The 18829-nt window shown below is 44.4% G+C and overlaps 1 protein-coding gene across 11 annotated transcripts in view; it reads left to right on the top strand.

The window, feature by feature from the left end:
* The window catches only part of Anks1b (ankyrin repeat and sterile alpha motif domain containing 1B), a 1029892-nt gene that overhangs the window by 868088 nt on the left and 142975 nt on the right, over nt 1–18829 (top strand). The gene's annotated exons all lie outside the window — the stretch shown is intronic.

Here is an 18829-nt window from a genome sequence, read left to right as displayed (position 1 = left end):
GAGAGAGAGAGAGAGAGAGAGAGAGAGAGAGAGAGAGAGAGAGAGAGATAACCTGTCCTATTGTAGAGAGGGACCCTAACCCTGGTAATCCACACCTCCTGAATCTTCTTACTGCCTAGTTTGGCTCATGTTAGCTGTGTGACAGTGAGAAAATTGCTTAACATCTCTCTCCATTAGGATATTTAGTTGGTTTACTTTTTTTTAAAAGTAAAATGGTAGCAACCATAGTTAAATTTAGTTGTCATAAGGGCTAAAAAACATAGGCAACAGTGTCATATAAACACTTACGTTATCATTGAGAACCACAGCCACAAGCACTCACTGATCTTGTCACACTTGAATGAAAGGTGATGTGGTGCTCTCTAATGAAGAAACGAAAATCAAGAGTCAGGGAGGTGAAAGACATCTCTGACTCTAGCCAAGAGACTTGCGCCCCCCTCCCCCAGCCTCATACAAGCCTCGATGTCCTGTTTTGGCATTCGGGCCCATGCTGTCGTATTTTTAAAGTATTGTGAGTATCAGCCATGGTGACTCTTAGTCTCATGTGTACCACGTTGCTCTATAATTCCATTCTGAAGAGCAAACTCTATTCTTGACCTGTTGGGTGGGTATCTGAATCTTCTAGATGCTAGGACATGTCTTTGTAATGTTTGCTGACCAGGTAGCAATGTGAAAACCCTTCCCTTCTGCATGGAGCCTGTGGGTACTGTTGTTCCCTGCCACCACCACCCATCACCTCTCAATAGGGCTGTCAAGATGGGGAGCAGCTCCTTACAGATGCAGACGATGCACAGCAGTGAGCTGACTTAATTGTACTGTTCTTTCAGACCAGGCCGCTGAGGCATTTGTCAGTTCCACTGTGACATCATCATGACTTATCTTAGCTGATCGTCCGCCACTTTCAACCTTAGATTGCTCCCCAGGGCTCTGTGGCTCAGCAATGAATCACTCTTCTCTTCCTATATATTATGACTACCGCTTCTATTACTTCTGGAATAACAGGAGAGTCTTACACAGGGCTCTCCTCTGAGAGAAGATCAGAACATCAGCAAACATGCATGAGTAATGTCAGGGCTGTGTGACTGTTGGGGGCGGGGGGTGCTCCGTAAAAAGGCAGAGCCTCCAGGGCCCCCTGGACATGCAGACCTCTTGGGCACTGTTGTATGCCCCGTGGTGGCTGAGAGCCAGGTTGGGGACGGAGGGAAGCAGGATTTAAAGCTTGGCTCTGCTAATTCACCGAATGTTTCTGGCAAGCGTCTCGTGTTCCCGAGGGTTCACTGGGAAAATTAATCCTCACTCCTTATCCATACATTTTTTCTTGAAAATGTTTCTGAGCACTATGCTAATTTGCCAGGGCTGTCAAAACAAATTGCCACAGACAAGCAAAACGTAACCTCACAGTAGCAGAAGGTAGAAGTTCTGAAACCAAGGCGTCAACAGAATTGGTGCTCTGAGTGCCTCTCCTTGGCCTGTGCATGGTTGCCTTCATCTTGTGTCTCTTCCTGTCTCTTCCCCTCCTCACATGCATCTTTCTCTTTCTCAATCCTCGGATTTTATTGGATTAGGGGCCCATGTCTACTTCAGTATCACCCACGAGGCCTACAGAATAAGGTCTTGAGCCCTGAGGGTCTTGGGTCAAATGAGGAACTAGATTTAGCAAGAGGACTGGCCATCTTGCCACCGCAGAGAGTGACGTTAAGTACCTGTCTTACTAAGGGTTTTACTTCCGTGAACAGACACTGTGACCAAGGCAACTCTTATAAGGATAACATTTAGTTGGGGCTGGCTCACGGTTCAGAGGTTCAGTCCATTATCATCAAGGTGGGAACATGGCAACATCCAGGCAGGCATGGTGCAACAGGAGCTGAGAGTTCTACATATTCATCTGAAGGCTGCTAGGAGAATACTGACTTCCAGGCAGCTAGGGTGAGGGTCCTAAAGCCTACACCCAGTGACACACCTACTCCAACAAGGCTACACCTACTCCAGCAAGGCCACACCTTCTAATAGGGCCACTCCCTGAGCCGAGGATATATAAACTATTACAGTATCTAGACACCCCCTCTATATGGACCCGGGAGCTTTGCTGTGTAGAAGGTAAAGTGTGGGTTGTACTAAATTATATTAAACGCCTTGATTATCTGAGTGAGTGAAATGTACTTAGGATAGGACATGATATGGAATGTGGAGAAATGAAAGCATGCCCCAACCAAAGGAGTCCTAATTAAAAAAAAAAAAAAAAGTACAAACGAATAGTGATGTGTGAAATAAAGAAGCAACTCTAAGGTCAGCAGTTAGCAATGCCTGGACTAAATGATCTCCAAGGATGCTTCCATCTGAGCCATAAAGACCAGTGAATTTCATGTCATTTTGTGTTGACCCCTGAGCTGGAAAGAGTCTGCCTTCTCTCTGAACCAGAGCTAAGCATCTGTTGGGATTTCCCCCAGAGATTTCCAGCGGACCTCTTAATTTACTTGTAGAAGCTGGAGAGGCCACGGGGCTCCAGAGATGGCTCAGCTGTTAAGAGTGCCTGCTGCTCTTGCAGAGGACCTGAGTTCAGTTCCTCACACTCACACAATAGCCCGATAGTGCCAGCTCCAGAGGGATCCAGTACTCTCTTCTGGCCTCTGAGGGCACTCACATAGCCGCACATAGACACATGTGCATACACATAGATTACAATAAAATAAGTCTTTAAGGGCTGGAAGCCAGAGCTATACAATGAAAATGCATTACCAGCCGCATCCATCCATTTATTGTCCAATGAAAATGCCTTGCCAGCCACATCCATCCATCTATTGTCCGGACAAATACTTGCTAATCAGTGTCTCCATGGCCAGATGCTGCTGTGCATACTAACAGATGAGGCTGTCTATGACTCGAGTCCAGAGACTGAACAGCAGAAAGACAAGCAAGTGTGTGGTCAGACAAGCATTCTACAGCAGAGGATCCACATGTACCCCAATCTGGGGCATGGTGGAATCAGGAAGGCTTAATTGGAGCAAAACTAATGCCTGGGCTGAGCGCTGTAGGATTGGTTGAAGTTAGAGAGCAGGGAAAGAGGGGAGTTACAACGGGACTGTGGTGTGCAGTATGCGGGCAGCCTGTTCTCAGGTGATCTTCGCTCAGACCACTGTGGTGTAGCCTAGGTTCCCTGTGCTCAGAGGAGTGGAGAGCAGACATACTAGAGCCAGGCTGCCCCCAGGTCTGCTAACTTATCTGTGGCTGTAAAGAATTTTCTCACAACCCCATCTTTAAATGTCTCTGTTTCTAAAATGGAGACCCCCAACAGCCCTTCCCTTACAGAGCTTTGGTGAAAAACAAATGTATCCACTAGAGCATCTACAAGGCACCAACAGGTGCAGCGTCTGATTGAGTTGTCAAGAAACACTTCCAGGAGAGGGGTGACAGAAAGATCAGGTTTCCAGGCAGAGGATGGGTTAAAGGCAGAGAGTGTTCCATAGGCGAGGTGCGCAGTTAAGGCATCCCAGGCTATCGAGGTAGATCAGAGCAGGATGGTGCCATGTGGTTATTCCTCCCCTTGCTAATCATAAATGAGTTACTTTGGAAACACAGGGTTAGCTCAGATGAATCACAGACAGAGTATTTGCAGGGGCAGGGAAAAGTAGAGATGCTAAGCTGATAGAGCCAGACAGCCCAGCTATGTCACGGTCATGGAATAGACTTGTGCCTCAGCGGCATTGCATACATTGCAGGAAATATTATTTGGAATTATCACTTGGCATGAATCCAGTAGTGTATTGACCCCAAATCACCTGCCACAGTCTATTTAAAAGATCACAGTCTCTAAATTGATTACAGTCAGGGTAGTGCATTAATTTCTTACAGCAAAAGTAATCCTGCTCCTAGCCCAGCTCTCCCTAAGGAAACACTCAATAAGATTTTACTTAGTAAATATTTGGGGAAAGATTGTGCTGGTAATCTCAACATGTCGATTACTTTCTCTGTGGCAGAATTAACATAGCCACCAGTAGACCCTAACCTCATCCGACTATATAATGCTTTCTTTGGGTCCCTGAAGAGACTGGAAACATCTCAGTTCTATCACCTTCATTCTTTAATTCTACAGATACAATGGCATCTGTTCCCCCATTAAAGCATAAATGCATTTTTAACCCCAGCATCAAGCAGCAAATCATTGGATTACACGTAGTTCAGGAAAACTTTGGCCGCTATTTTGTCATTAATAAAAAGTACATCAGTAAGATATCACAGGTTGTTTTAATCTATCACAGACTTCCTCTCCAGATGGTGGTGTTAGGGGTGCCTCTGAAAACCCTGCTTGCTTTGAATCCCTTCCTCAGTTCTCCATATGTTGACTCAGAGCCCATGCAGACCTCTCTGGAAATGTTAATGCTGTCTGAAGGCTTCTGCCAGCATCCTGCCTTCCATTTCCTCAGATGTTCCTGTCTGGCTACCTCAAGGACTGGGATACTTCATTATCTCATGTGTCTCTAGATCATGGGGTTGGAGCAGTTCCATTGGAGATTATTGGATCTATGATAAACAAAACCTCACTAAAGTCATAAATATTGAACAAATTGGCTGTGGAATGTTTCCCTTGTATCCGTGAAGATATTTGGAGCCGTGTTAGCTTGACTGCTAATTTTGTACCATTTCCTTGTGACAATAAAACTAATTCTAAATGTACAATTTAGTACACTCCTACAATTTTACTAAAGCAGGCTGTATTCTCTCTTGATCTACACACTGGGTAGATTTACAAGGTCTGGGTGATTTGCAGTGACCCTTTTCCTAGGGTATTGCATCCCCCTCCTCCCCAGGCTAAAAACAGTCTTCCACTTTCTGAACTCTCATGTCCTCTCAGTTTGCAATAGAACTGATTCTGTTGCCTCTGCTCTTTGGGGAACCAGATGCCTAGACACATTTTAAGTGCTAACAAGCTACATCTCTTGCTCCTTTGTAACTCTGTCACATTTTCTCCTTGTTTCTTATTTGTTTCAATATCACCATATCATTAAACCGAACAGTTGCAGACTAGCCGTTCTATGACAACAAGTGTTCTAAGTAAAGTGAATAAATGTATAATGTTATGTGTGCATACATGTGTCTATTTTTGTGAATCACCCCTTATTTCTTTTACTAGTCTGTCTCACTGAAAGAAAATATGTATTTCCTTTTAGCCTCCCTCCTTTTGAATTCTGCATGCTTTCTTCTTTGTGGGCCCACTGATGTAACATTGTTCAGAATGCACAGAGTCTGTCAGGAAAAGAGTTAAAAAAACAAAAAACAAAAAAACAAAACCAACCCTGTACCTTTCCAGCTAACTGTAGCCCACAGGCTGCTAATTAGTTTGATGGATCAGCACCTGGTCTGGTTATGAATGCTCGCAAGCCCATTGGCTCCTGGCAGCTGATTCGAGGCTCCCTGAGGTTTGGAGATGTATCAACCTGAACAGAGAGAACTGGCACTTGCTTAAAGGGTAGCTGCAGCCAATTAGTCATGTGCTCCTTTGAACTTGACTTGGCTAAAGAAAGAACCTTGCTTTCAGACACACTGGAGGCAGCTTTTCCTTGTACCGTGGGTTGCAACTACCTGGCACACTTTCCATTTTCCATGCCATTACAGTCCAGCAACTAATACTAATTTGATTCTACAGTCATCAAAGGTGTGGCTGAGTTGAGCTATATATCTTTGCTTCAGTTTTTACTCTTCTTTCCATTCCTATACCCTTCATTCTGGGGAAGGCTTACAGTCTCTCTCTGTGTCACCTTTCTTATTTAAGTGGCATTTTAAAACACACATATATAGGTAATGGCAAAACTCAAAAAAAGTATGCTAGGGCTGGTGAGATGGCTCAGTGGGTAAGAGCACCCGACTGCTCTTCCGAAGGTCCGGAGTTCAAATCCCAGCAACCACATGGTGGCTCATAACCATCTGTAACAAGATCCAGCGCCCTCTTCTGGAGTGTCTGAAGACAGCTACAGTGTACTTACATATAATAAATAAATAAATCTAAAAAAAAAAAAAAAGTATGCTAAAGGATCAGAGAAGCAGCCTCTATTGAGCTTGGTTGGGTGTAATCGTTTAGCTATTTTAGTAGATACCAGATGAGTGTCTTAGCCTCTGTGAGCTTGCTAAAACTCATCAGTATGTGGGAGAGACTGATCACTGCGTCACAGGGTCATTGAAATGATTTCACAGAACTGTGTGTTTCTTTCCATGAATATGCATTCCTCATATTGATCGGCATTAACATTTAGGTGTCCGTTGTGTCTGATGGAGGGGCTTGTAAGAGAATATAAAGGACGTAGAACATGTTGAGTTGCTGTTAGGACCCCCCCCCATCCTAAATGCAGAGATCGCTAAGAGGAAATGGTCCAGGGGTGAGGCTAACACTCAGCATCAGCTCCACAGTCATCTTCCAGCACATGCTGTCTGTTTCCATTTGAGCCAACACGGATGTGCATCCTCAGCATCTCTCTGAGACACCAACCTCCTTCCCCTGTGGTAATCTAATCACACACACACACACACACACACACACACACACACACAAGCAGCAGTAAGCTTCATTGCCTTTCCTGAAGGTTTTGTGAAGGTGGCCAGGTGGGATTGTTCAACATAAACTCTATGCATACAATCTATTTAAAGCCCCACTCAATATTTCCATTCACAAAAAAACCCCACATCATCATTACTATCTTCTCCCCCGCCCCCACAAAGACCTTGCCCTTACTGATGCTTCCTTTTTCTTGGAATAAATCTTATGTGAGTTGTGCATAAGAGAAGCAATCCTCTGTGTCATCCCAAGCTCTCATTCCCTGCATCAAGCATGCATCAAGCTATTTCTTCTAAACAAATACAGTGATGGACTGATACAGGCCAGCAAGACTCCTTCTCCCTCACACTACCAGATCTCATTCTCACTCTCTCTTTGTGAGCATGCATTATTGTGCCAGGTTTGCAGATGAGCAAACAAAGACATGGAGCAGTTAAGGCACTATCTCACTGTATAAGCCCCGCCTTGAATAGTTGTCATAGAGATTATAGTAGACAACAGAGTATGAGTTGCTGGTCCTAATACAAGTGACATATAAGGCAATGGCAGCTTCCTCTAGAAGTGATAACAGAAATAAACATAATACCAGCAACATCCTCGTCCTATCTGTTCCATACAGACAACATACGTAAATCATAACACCAGCTGTATAGTTTGCAAGGTCCAGTGAAAACACCAGCCAGGGGTAAGAGAGCTAGTTTCTCCTTTCCACATCCCTGTCTCTCTGACCTACAGTAGAAAACTAGCTACCTATGGGGATTGCAATCTACACTGTGCATGCCTGACACTTGGATCAGGAATGGGTGAGAGGTCTATGCTGAGCTGCCTAGTGAGCAAATCAAGATGCTGAAATTATGGGTAAAGATAGTTGCTACTCTGCTTATCCCAAGAAGCCACAGGGTGGGGCTCCCTCCATGGAAAGAATATGCACTAGCACCAAGGGGAGAGGCAGGAAAGGAACTGAATGCAGGCCCAATCCCTCCCTAACTCCCATTAATGCCAACTCAGTGCTACCTGGGCAAGAAGCAGTGATGGTTCTGGAGCGAGCTAGGGAGAAGAGGCCACGAATGGAGCACAAGCTGGAAAACTGGCAACTGCAACCTCATCCCAAGACCACACAGGCCTTGAGACTTCACACACCAACAGGTGACTCCAAGTTCCATCAGACTTCACTTACAAAACACAAATTCAAAGTTGAAATTACTCAGAATAAATGGACCCTGACTCCAGGGCAATTATCTAAACACTGGGCCCTGTATCTCTATAGTAACAGATTGAATGTGTATATAATATAAAAGGGTACTTATTTGGTTGGCTTACATGATAAGAGATTAAGAAATCCAGTAATAGCTCACTGAAAGGACAGAACCCATTGGGAATGCTTCCGTGGTCCCAAGCCAGGGCTGAAGGTCTGAAAGTTCCCTAAACAACTGCTGGCATCACATCTACATTGGAAGGCCAGCGAAGCTGGAATCTAATGGCAGCCAAGGACAGCAGCAGCAGGAACAGACAACTCAGGGAGGAGGAACTATAGCAGGCAGATACACGCTGATTTCTCCTCAGACCTCCTTGAGAGCAGGCCTCCCTGCCATCCCTAGTGAACCTCTGGAAACACTCTCCCAGAAATGCCCAGCGTCTTCTAGGTAATTCTCCATCCCGCAGCACTGACGATCAAACCAGTCATTATAGGCCCTCTGCGATAACCGTGGAGCATGGCCACAGAGCCAGCCTGATCAACCACGAATACACAAGTACAATGTTGGTCTATGAGAACAAACTCATCAGTACAGCACCAAGTGGGAAATGGGAAGTGGGCAAGAGCACTTGCTGTAAATCAAGAAGACCTGAGTTCGAATCCCCAGAATGTATGATAGGTAGATACCTGGAGCTTGAACGTGACTCACCTGTACTAGAAGCTTCTGGGTCATAGAGAGACCTTGTGTCACAAACTAAGGTGAAGAATGATAGAGGATTCCTGGCATCCTCATCTGGCCTTCGCATGCACATATAGGCACACACATGTGTTGCCAGACACATACAACACATACAATACACACACACACACACACACACACACACACACACACACACACGATGAATAGATTTGGAGACCTAATTAATACACAGCATAATAACTCATTAATAATAATGTATTACGCACTTGAAATTCACTGTGTCGTAAGTATTCTCAATCTCTACAGAGGAAGAAAGAGGGAAGAAAAATTGTGCAAGATGCTGGATGTTGGTTTATGGCAGTCATTTCACCATATACACCTTGGCGGGTTTTATTTGCCAATTATATCCCAATTAAGTTGGGGAGGGGGGGGAAATGAAACAAATTCAGAAATAACCAGTATGCAAGTACTTCCAAATGTTTTAATGCGGCATAAATGCAAAGTATCATTGCTATCGCCGTCATTTCAGAATAATTCTGGTCCCTAGCACGTTTATAGGGCTTTTACTTAGTAGCCCCAGATTTACAAGTGCAAAGGAAAGTGCCAGAGCTTTTATCTCCCCGCCAGGGAGGAGAATTGCTCTCAGTTCAGTGCGTTGACAGTGCCCATGCATTGTGAGTGACAGGGTGAAACCAGTCTTCAGGGAACACCCTGCCCTTCAAATGCATCTCCCATGAAAGGCACCTGGGAGAGAAGCCGACTTCTCAGACCAAAACCATCCTTTCCCTTCTAAAAGGGAGAAAGGAAGTCCTGCCTCTGGGCTTCTGGCAGCATCTGCTCCTCTCTGCCCACCCCAGCTGGAAAAGGTTCTTCATCATACACATCCATTATGCCAGACTGCTAAAGTACCCTGACCACTTCTTAGAAGAAACCCCCAGGCCCTCACACCTCACATAAAGGTTTGGCTCCACACACTTCAATAGAGCGGGGTGTTTTTCCTATGCCTGTGTTCAATGATTCAGAATAGAGTAGTTATTGAACAGCTTCTAGAGCTCTATCATAATTGGAGGGCACAGCTGAGAGATGGAAGAGGCAAATTAGGACATCCTCACCCTTCATACCCACTAGGAACCATTTAGAGGGAAGTAGTAATTTACTAAATGATGGGCTAATGGCCTGAAAGAGTTAATGGGCTTCCCCTCCGTTACTCCTGCTCAGAGAGCCATTATTGTCCTGAAGGGCCTTAGGCTCATTTCATCCAGCGACCTGATGATGTATGGACCGAGGAGATTAAATAGATCCTCATACCCTGAATGGCAGATCACACCCTGCTGTTCAATAGGAAGGGGGATTTATCCCTTAAGGACCACCCCCTCCACCTGTAGTCAGAAACTCCAGGGATGCGGACTTATGTTTTCTTTTCAGTTCGAGTCTTTGTGCTCCAAGACAATGAAGGAGAAAGCAGCCATTATCAAACATCAGACTGGGGGATGGATCAGGGGAGGGTTGTTTTACCGCCAAGCTAATACTGCCCTTGCTTGGGCAAAGACCAGCTTTTAACAGTTTGCCCCAGCAAGGAGTTATGGGAAAAACGCATGACACTCGGAACTGGAAGATTTTTAGCTCTCTCCTCTGGTTGTGCTTACCTGGTGTGACCTTGAGCCGGTGACATTCTTAGCACCCAATTCCCTCATCTGTGTAACAGGAGCACGATTATGACCCCTGACTTCCTAGATTATTTCAAAGATTGGATGCACACTTGTGTATTTGTGCATTGGAGAAAAAAAAATCTCTCAGTACAGTAATCCCTCCCTCATGGTTTCAGTTCCCTGTCAGTCAGCTGCGCTCCAGATATATTAAGTGGAAAATTCCATAAATAAGCAATCAGTAAGTTTTAAATAACTTTCGTTGCCGCATATTTTACTGTTATTGTTGTTAATCTCTTGCTGTGCTCAATTAGTACATTTACATATGGAGGAGAGCAAACAGTTCATATGGGGCTGGTATGAGCTTTCATTCCAGGCATCCACTGGGGCTTGCAATGTACTCCAAGATGGAATCTACCCCCAATAGTTAAGGAGGAGCCACCATAGCTGTTGATTATGTAGGGACATAACTCTTCATCTGGAAAGAAACAGTAGTAAAATAGTGACATGGGCTCTGTAGGATCATTGAAGCAAGGCATATAAAGGGCCTGGTATATAACACAAGAAACGTATTCCATCCTTGAGTACCTCCTTCCCACATCAGAAACATCTTCCACCAGTGCACACTTCCCCGGGGTTCCTGGACCTGTGGTGTGGGAGAACTGGGCTGCATTCTCAGGCTGAGCTTTCTGCTCTCTCCTCTGCTTCCTGGGGTACAAGAAGGAGATGCAAAAAGTGATGTCAGCTGCGGCGCTGGGCATCAGCGTGTTATTCTGGCTTGCCCTGTGACCGAAGGCCTCTGCAAAAAAAAAACCCAAAAAAACTGTCCTTTTAAAATGTATGTTCCGTTGTGCATCCAAATCTGTTCTTGATGGTTTCCTCATATGGAACAAGACTCAGTTGAATTCTTAGTGTCATGTATAGGGTTATTAAGTGCCCTTGGAATTATTGACCCTATCTTTTACTTTACCATGGTAACCAAAGCATTCCTCTTTACCTGCTCAAGTTGCTTCTTGCCGATCCTACGGCATATGGCTCATATCGAGGGTTCATTTGAATGTATCCTTCTGCTCTTGCCCCCGCCTCCCCGTCCGTCACTCATATGCACTTCCATTTATGGGAATCCATCTTCCATCGCTCTTGCTTCAGCCCCTGACAGTCCCTCAGAAGCTGACCATGGAGTGGATCTGTGATCCACCGGCAAGTGAGAAGGGCTCCGTCACTCACTCACAGTAGTTCATTCTGGACTCTCTACTAGCTTCACCCAAAGGAAGACATTCCCGATGACATTGTCCTCAACAATACCCTGGCAAGGCCAGGTCCACCAACCCTGAAAATCCAGTGGAAGAAGGGCTCCTCTTTCTCAATTGCCTCATGAGAATCCCAATCCTGACCCTCCCCAAATGAACCACCATGGATTAAACAATAGAACCCTCTGACCTGACAGTGGACTAGAGATTGATTCCTTGAGCATATCTATTTACTACTTATATTTATTTTGTAACTCTTCTTTCCTTTGTTCTTCTAACATACTTCAACATACTTAATATACATCTCTAGATAATTATAATGCTGTATATAATAACAAACAAATATTGAAGCTGTTTTATTCCCTGCCAGGTCCCATTGATGGAGGGAAAAAAAGCTGAGATTCTGTTGTCTGTGGTACAGCGGGTTTCCAAGGTGTATGTGGCTCTTCTCATTTGCCCAGCTGATGAGCATGGGAGAAGGCACTGGGGGCGAGCTTGGCTATTTAGTTCTGGTGATATAGTAGAGGGGGTTTGTGAAGGCTTATGAATGAATGAATAAGAGGATGCATGAATTATCTGGATGGGTAACTCCTGAGCTGTAGGCATGGTACAGAGTGTTGCATAGGTGCATACATTTCATTCTTAAGCAACATCCTTAAAGAGCAGTCATCCTTATTTTATAGATGCAGGGGCCAGGGGTGCATCAAGGTTAAGCCTTTGCTCAAGGTCCATAGCAATGGGGACAATCAAGCTGGACTGGAATGCAGTGCAGAGACTAAGGGACTTTTTTTTGTTGTTGTTGTATTGTGTGCCATCCATAGCAATTCCCTGAATGAGTCTCTGGGATGCCTCAGACTGTGTTTCCCTACCTACCGCAAAGCAGACCATATAGCCTGACCCATTTAACAAGGAATATCCTTAGGTGATTGGGGTGTGTGGTCACTTAGTGAAAGAGTTTACCTGAAGCTTGGTCTCACTGCTAGTCTTGGAAGTAGCTGTTGGCTATTGTGCATGGCTGGCTGCTTTGTTTGTTAAAGGTGTTAAAAAGGTGGGGTATTTACCACCTGTGTTTTGCAGCTGAAACTAAGTCCCAGGAGTTGATTGTGAGCAACCACTGCAAGCAGAGGGCTTAGCTATGGCTCAGTGGAGCTGCATGTTGTTCTGGCCCTGGATGTAGTTAACATGGAAAAAAAAAGTCCCTAGGTCTTAATTCAGGAGACTGGGGCAGAACATTTCCAGCAGATGGGCCTCGGTGTCTACATTCATTCCCCCTGGATTCCAAGGCTGCTTACCTTCAGGAAGAAATGCAAGTCCCGTCTGCTCTGGCTTGTTTCAGCTTGGTAGTGAGAGCTGTAAATATACCACAGTTAATAGGCAGGTCTGTAAGTTGTTTTTAAATTGCCACCTAAACAAAGGGATTTTTCCCACAGTGAGAGAGCATGATAGAGCAATAAAGATAACAACATCTACGGCACGCAGGAGTCAGTCTGCGCCTTACTTGTCTCGTTGCACATAAACAAATCTTGCATTTAAGGAAGCACATTGATGCTTCTATGGTGAGCCCACATCACTAAGGACCACTGTTGAGCACCAAAGCCTTCCCCAGTACTTGACTCTCCTGAACACCTTTATTCTGTTGCATCCCTGTTGCACAGTCTACACCCCCCAAGCCCCCACTCCTTTCTCTTTGACTTTCCTTCCTCTTCTCTTATTTGTATCCCATACCCTCTGTCAAAACCTAATGCAACCCCAAGTCCTGCTTTCTCCATACCAGGAGACAAAACTCCACAGTGCAAAGATTCTAAATCCATATTGATTATATGCTTGTCTCTGCAATAGTGTACTTCTGGAATATCTGTCTCCTGAAAATGTATCCACGTTGTTGAAAAAAAAAAAAAAATGTGGATGGGATTTCCCACAACTTTTCTAATCTATTGAGATTTTTTAAATCACACTGCGAAAGAGGGACTGCGTGGTCGCTGTCCAGAGTGCTGAACTCAAACATTTGTTCTTGACTTCATTGAACAGGCAACTGTGGCTGATATTGGCTGTGCTGGTGGCTGTGGCTGATAGCTTTCCAACTACCAAAATCAGCTGATAGTAGATTTATATCTCTCTTCTGAACTCCATGTTTCTATTGTATGATTTCCCCCTTATTTCTAGCTGGATAGCAACTAGAATTCATCGTGTCCTAAGCTTTCTTTCACTTGTTCAGTACATTTCTCAGTGCCCATTTATTAAAAGACCTGTACATAAATACAAAACCACAAAATCAGGGCACTACACCCCACAAATTCTTACAAGGAGATTTATAACTGAAATAGTGATTTTTTAAATGATGAACGCAATATAAAAGGGCGAAATCTTACCATGTCAGCAAAAAAGGCACCTCCTGGGCCAATGCAGAGGGAAAAATATAAAAATCATTCCTAAGGAAAGTTACATGTTAGTTGGAATTCAATAGGATGAATTGTAAATGTTCCACAAGATCAGAGTGTTGCTCTGACTTAACCTACCACCACTGAACAGCCACCTCATCATTTGAATCATAGGCATGAATAAATGAGAAAACGTGCCTTTAATCACTATCTTTGAGAAAAATCACCAATGAGAATCCTGGGACAGTCGTCTGGGCTTCGTGCACACAAATGCACATGCATGAACACACAGTATTAAAAAAAAACATACATTTCTAAGACTGGGTCTGGTTTTGCTACAAAGCTGAAAGTTACCATCTTTCTCTTGGTGTCCTCACTTTTTAATCCCATTCCTGAGGCTACCTGGATGATGTCAGTTTGTTTATCTGATGCATTTCCAGGCTTGTTTCCACAAACTGCATTATAATTCTGAAAGACAGATGCAGTTGTGAATATATACATTGGTGCCCTGCATGGTTTTCAGTGATATCCTGGGAGTGTTTCCCCCCTTACTTAGAAATGCCCAAAACAAATGACAAGAACCTAAGATGCAAATATGTTAAGTCCAAGGACACGCTAACATCGAGATAAGAAATATCTGTACTACAATACTTATATGCAGGTGTATCTTTCTATAAAACCTCAAAGCCATTATCCTGGGTATATAATACTAGCTGACTGAAGACTAGATAGTGCAGAAGTCTGTGTTGTCTCCCAGAATTCCATACTTGATTCATGAAAACCACTCCTCCCTTTTCAGGCAGTAAACTGACAGGGTGTGTTGGGAGAGGAATGACTGCCTCTTTGTTCATTATCTTCCTCCCCCAGGAAGCTCACACTGCACTTACACAATCCCCCCACACACACACACACAGTTCAAGATGGTATCTCTACTGGCATAACCCTACTGGCACTTTTTCCATGTTCTGGAAATTGTACTGTCCTTAAATCCATTTCTGATTAGCCTAACTCTCTCTCTGACACTAATAGGGAAATGCCCCTGTGCCATCCACAGCTCTTTTTAAGGGGTTTATTTATATTTATTGGTGTTTTGCCAACATGAAGGTCTGTGCACCGACTGCATGCATGCAGTGCCTGCAGAGGTCAAAAAGAGGACATCAGGTCCCCTGATACTGGAATTACAGATGGCTGTGAGCCACAATCTGGGTGCTGGGAATCGAACCTAGGTCCTCTGCAAAAGCAGCCAGTGTTCTTAACCATTGAGCTACCTAAAAAATAAAAATAAAATAAACAAAACTCAGTACTGTGAGAGATGCTTAGTAAATTTTTAAAAAAATAATTAATTAGCTAATTTTTCTGGTTCTTCTTTTATTATAGACACTTTCCTTACTTTTTTTTTTCTTTTTAACCACTTGTGGCGTCTCAATTAGGGTCCAATCAGAAAAGAGTCCACTGGGATAGTTATTTTAAGAGACATATTGCAAAGGGTCCACTTATGTGAAGGGGGCTCCCCAGATAAGTCGGAAGTCTAGAACAGGACAGTCAGGAAGGGTGCTGAACTCTTGGGAACAGGGTCCAATAGTTTCATTCCTTCGTTGGGGTACCTCCAGTTCTGCCTTTAGAGTTTTCTGATCGAATCAGATAATCTGAGACGGTCTCCTTAAAGTCAATGGACTTTAATTACAATCTATGAAACACCTCTGCAGTGTCTATGCTAGTGTTTAAATGAGTGGGAATTTTCAGCCAGCCAAGTTACCACACCAAAAAGACCATTACACATAATTACTTTCCTTTCCTTGTAGCTACTGCTCTGCGAGGTAGCTTCCATTATTGTCACATCCATCTTACAAATTGGAATGGTGAGGCTCAGAAAAGTTAGGTAGAGTATGTCGGATCACGGAGCGTTTAAGTGAAATACCCCTAACTTGAATCCACACATACAACCCCACATTTTGGAGCCAAACTGTGCAGTCTGCTACCACCAAATAAATAAGGTATTAGACATTGTTCCTTTAAATGTCTACAAAGGCACCTCAAGTCACATTTTTTTTTTTTTACACATTTCTTGGAAAAACTATCTCTGGAATCATCTATTTGGTCCTCTGGGTACCTTTTTAACAAGAAGAAAGAATTTAGGAAGTTAACATCTCTAATGTTAGTCTGTCTGATAGAAACTGACTGCTCTTAAATAATCAGTTTACGTTGAAAGGGTTATGTTGATGACCTGTGTTAACGCAACTACCATGTTTTTCTCTGAGGAGACTCACAGGCTGAGTTTTAGTATCGTGAGGGTTTTTTTTTTCTTCCTAAATTGTATCATTTTGCAAGGAACACTATACTACTTAAAAGCCCAGAATATTTTAAAAGTGGGGAACATGAGGCTTTATACTCTCCAAATCTCAAATGACATAAACAAGAAGTTGAATGACTTTTTAATCAGGGAAAAAAAAAAAAAAAGACAGAAGGAATTCCGACACCGATTTTTTTCTTGGAGTGCCATAATACCATGACAAGTGACAAGGTGTGTGGTTTTGTGCTGCCTCCAGTAAGGATTGTCCTTAGTCAAGAGACTTGGTCTCTCTGGGCTTTGGGACCTAGGACTCATATCTTGAAGCTTTTCTGGAATATAAAAATGTCCGAAATTTCAACGAGTAGGATCTATTTGAGTTTAGAGCAAAATATCTTTTCTTCTGTGAATTATTTAATATTTCCCCTCAAGTAGTGGGGGAATATGTTGATATTTACTATTTTTTTTTATTTTATGTGTATGAGTGCTCCAGTCACCCTCCCACTCCATACATTTATACTTTAATGTCCATACCTGGGGGTTCTTACCGGATTCCATTAGTATCATGCTGTAGATAATTCACAGACATCTAGTATTCAGGATGTGAATTCTCTAGTACTACTTAATAGACCCGGAAAATGGCCACCATGGACAGCAACTTCCCCCCATCTGGCTGCCTTTCAGAGTGGTTTCCACCTGCTGGCACAAAGGCTGACAGGGAATTAAGTTTCCATTCATTCTCTAGAGGTGGCGCAGTCATAAAATAACCTAGAGGTCTCAAATGTTTCCAGAGTGCAGCTCAACTCGGGGAGGGGGAGGGGGGAAGAAAACAATAGTTCATGCCCCTCCTAAATAGCCTGCAGTTCATTCCTAGCAGATGGTATCTCTAGATTGCCCTATATTGGGAACCTGAAAATAATATCCACAAGAGAGCAATACTCTGGCAAATAGTGTTCTTCAGTCATTTTCGTGACTGCAAAACCAAGAAGGCACATTTTCCTCAGCACACAGGTATCTGAGCTCCAGAATGGAAAACTAAAGGAAATGACCTACCTTCAAAGCCACTGAGAGTTTGCTAATCTCAAAAGAAGCTACCCAAAAAATGCTCCGCCTCTCCCCTCCTCTCCTCCCAAAATTCAGGTACTGTTCATTAGAGTACAGATAATGTGCAATCTGATTCTTTCTTTACCTGTGTAAGATGTAGAAGCAGAAGCTTTGGGGGTTGGTATAGCTCTGCCATACAGAGTGCATAAGGGCCCGTCTTCATTCCCCAAGTGCTGGGGGGTTTCGGGAACTTTCTTTCCCGATGTAAAGGGAAATATAAGTCTGAATTTCATGATTAGATGCCCCTAGTTCACAAGCCTGGACTGCCCAGCTTTATGTCCCAGGGCCTGTGTCTTGAGAATAGAAGAGCCCTGGGAACTATGTGAATCCCACAGAAGTAGGCAGTGGCATAGTAGCAGATAAGAAACAGTGTTTTGTGTCGCTACACCACCCTTTTGAGACTTTTTCTTTTTCTTCTGCAAAGCTAGAGTAATGACAAAACTTAGTCACAGGGCTGTGAGGATGAAAGGAAGGATACACGGATCCCTGGGCAATTGTAGGTGCTCATTAAACCTTACCTCTTACAAGACCAGCGTTACATTTTTGTTTTAGTCTTGAAGAGTTTTTGCAGCCGACCAGAACCTTTGCTTGCCTTGGCTTTAAAGCAATAAATAAAGTGGATCGCCCTGCACAAGCACTGTTAGGGATTTATCATGTTAGCCATTTCCTTAAATATTTTGTTATAATCTTTACACAGATCCTGAGGTGCTGTTTATTTTGCCATTAGATTCTCTGTGAGACTCTGTGGCTCCCACAGAAGCCTATGTGGGCAACTTAACCCTTGCAGATGCAATGTTGAAGAACCTGAGGACCAAGATGTATGGGTTGGCAGATGTGCTGTTCATGGGACCAGTATGGCATTGTGCAGGCTAAGACAAAATGATTTCTGTTTATTTATGTTAAGGAAAACATACTGGGATTTTCAAAATAGCAAAGTCTTGTTTAAAATCAGTTACAGGAGCACTTCCTTTAATTGGCATAATTTTGAAAAAAGCCTTGGCCAAAGTGAAAATTTCTACAGATGGTGGTAGTAGTTACCAACTATTACTGGTGGAAACGGAGTGGGGCAGATTATTTGAGCTTTATCAAATCTTAACTGAGACCCTTTAGTCTACTGAGCCAAGGTTAGGCTGGCGAACGCTGCAGGAACCCAACTCACACAGGATGGCCCAGATCCACACAAGTTGAGTTTTACACTGCGGGTGGCTTCTGTGGTGCAAACACAAAGCAGCTTGCTTAGTGGGAGGAAACACTGGAGTGACCTCGAGTGAAGTAGGACCCGCCTTCGCCCCCCTCCAATCCACTACCACCTCATCCCCAGGGCTGTGACAGCCAGCCGTAGTAACCGTGGCTCTTGCCACCCCTGCTGCCGCCACCAAGCTAGTTGATGGTCACCTGGGTGCCGGCGGAGCTGCCGCCCCAGCGGTGTCTCCAAGCGCGAGAAGGGGGCGGCGGAGGCGCGAGATATCCATAGTAACCGAGGATGCTAGGGGCGCGGAGCGCGGGCGAGCGGGAGCACCGAGCCCCCGCGCGCGCCAGCCAGCCCAGCTAGGCACCCCGCGGCCCGGCGCCCCGCATTCGGCGGGACCACAACGGTAAGCCCCGGGCGGCCCAAGCACGGACACCTCCCACTGCCCACGCCCTCCGCGGCCGCAGAACAATGGAGAGCGCCGCCCGCTGCCAGGAGACGCCGCCAGGGGGGCGGACGGAGTTTGCGGGGGGGGG

Source organism: Mus pahari, chromosome 9 (assembly GCF_900095145.1).
Source record: "Mus pahari chromosome 9, PAHARI_EIJ_v1.1, whole genome shotgun sequence".
Taxonomy (NCBI): domain Eukaryota; kingdom Metazoa; phylum Chordata; class Mammalia; order Rodentia; family Muridae; genus Mus; species Mus pahari.
This window is presented reverse-complemented; position numbering and strand designations above follow the sequence as displayed.